Here is a 2,453-nt window from a genome sequence, read left to right as displayed (position 1 = left end):
GACTCAATGGCACCTAACAACAAAAAAATTCTAGTGAAAGCCAGTGTAGACAATTGCGGATAACCCCTCCCTCCTTCATTTGGACACTCAGTGGTGGTGTTCACCTCAGTGTGAGTCTGACCATCTTCTGAGTGGGAGCTTCCCTAGTTGTGTATGCCAGTAAAGGCCAGTCTCCCCTCTGGTCACAAGGGGAGTAATGGGAGCCAGAAACTGTTGCATCTTTGCCTCTGTGAGCCATAGGTAGGTTTCTGCAATGCAAATGTTGTCTTGCCCTTGAAGATGATCACAAACACTCAAGATGGCTGTGGCAGGTCTGGTCAGCTGCCACAGCTCAGCAAACACTTCTTTTGTTTTTGCCATGTTTGTTCAGATGTCTCTCCTAGTAAGCATTCAATCCATTTCTCTATCCTTTCATTTCAAGCTCAGAGTTCTAGGACTATCATCTGCATCTGTCTCATTTGGTTTTCCATATCTTTGCTGTAGAGGGTCTGTCCATACCACCTTTCTGTTAGTCCGTCATCCTGCCCTGCCTCCTGAAACATTATCTTGATGTTCCTTCTTGTTGTTGGTAAGTGCCATCCAGTTGGTTCCAACTCATAGCAACACTTTATAGGGTTTCCAGTGAGCAGCAAGTGAGCTTGAATCCACGATCTTGCCATTCAAATGGACCTTGCAGTCTGATTAATTAACCTGTAGTGCCTAGGAGTGTGGGAAATAAGGGTGATGAATACGTTATGCATTCATCACATCAGTCTATGTCATTGGCTACATTCCAACATACTTGTCATTTGAATCATTTATAACTGAACTGTATAGCTTCTCTTCCTTTCTCTCCCTTTCCCATTGGGTTTTCTGCTCTGATATGCTGTTTTCTCACTTGGACATCTTCTTGGTTGGCTCAGTTGGTAATTTTTTCCTCCTCAATCCCTTACTAACAATTTATTTGTGGTATCTCCCCTAGGTATCCCCTTTCCTCTCTATTTTTCAGGGATTTCATCTTACAGAATTTCCTCAAAAGATAAAAGAACTGCTGAACTTCTAGCCCAGCAACCAGAAAAGTACCTGGCACATGGTGGATAGTCAATGAATAGTTGTTGAATGGATGAGGAGTAAATAATTGTGATGGCAGTTCAGCAAGGTTCAAAATATCTTAACACTTTAAACACATTTCAGAGTGGTATTTTGCTATTTTGGTAAATGAAATAGGATGGTAAACTTATCAGTATAAGGTTTTACTTTTTTACTTATTTTTTTAAAAATTGTAATTCAAATGATGTAATGTTTCAGTTATTGTTAACTATTTGATCAACTTGAAATTTTATTTTGATACATGACTCCTGATGTGGTGCTGTAGGATCAACACTGGACTTCAAACCACAAGGTCAGCAGTTCAAACCCAGCAGCTACTCCTCAGAAACCTCTGTACAGAGTCCCTGGGAGTTGGAATCGACTTGAGGGTACCTACCAACAACAAATCATGTAAACATTTATTTTTATAGTTAATGTGAGTTTAGCTAGGAAATATAACTGTTGTAAGCTTCTCAATCCTGCAATAAATAGCTCCATGATTAGTTGCTGATTGGTTTATTGTGAGCCATATGGTTTTCATTGGCTAATTTTCAGTAGAGTGGTAATGCCTTTCTCCCTAGTCAGTCCATCTGAATGTGGAAGCCCCACTGAATCTGCTCTGCATCTTGTTTGTTTGTTGTGTGACATAAGTAGTCTGACTTATAGGATTTCTGGTAGCATAGTGGTTACGAATCGGGCTGCCAACCTCAAGATCAGCAGTTTGAAACTACCAGGGGTTCCACAGGAGAAAGATGAGGCATTCTGCTCCCAATAAAGATGTACAGCCTTGGAAACCCTCTGCAGGGTCACTATGAGTTGGAACCGACTCCACAGTACTTAACAACAACAAATAGGATTTCCAAGTGTATGAACTGCTAACCTATGCTTACCAGTCCAGTGCTTATCCTATAAAGCCACACTAAGGCTTGTTCAGCATCATAGCAATATGCAAATATCCACTGACAAAGATCTATTGTCTGGGAATCGGACCTGGGAGAATTGTACCCAGCACTGTAGGAGCAGCACTGGACTGTGAACCACAAGGTTGGCAGTTCAAACTCACCAGTTGCTCTTTGGAAACACTATATAGGTCTCTATGAGTTGGAACCATAGAGGCACTTAACACTTAACAATAATTCAATCAAACATAAATCCAGATGTTGCAGTGAAGGTATTTTATAGATGCGGCTATCTTCTACAGTCAGTTTCCTTTAAGTGGAGAAGAAAGCCACTTAGATGGAGGTGGGCCTCATCAAATCCAATGAAAAGACCTTAAGAGCAAAATGGAGGAAGAAATTTAGCCTTAAAAATGAAGCCTTCTGATACTTAGGGAGAGCAAACAAGATGGCAGATCGGGTGGAAGTGCCGTAAGGAACTCCATCAGC

This window comes from Chrysochloris asiatica, unplaced genomic scaffold, assembly GCF_000296735.1.
Source record: "Chrysochloris asiatica unplaced genomic scaffold, ChrAsi1.0 scaffold00377, whole genome shotgun sequence".
NCBI lineage: Eukaryota > Metazoa > Chordata > Mammalia > Afrosoricida > Chrysochloridae > Chrysochloris > Chrysochloris asiatica.
The sequence above is the reverse complement of the archived record's forward strand: the minus strand, read 5'-3'. Positions refer to the sequence as shown.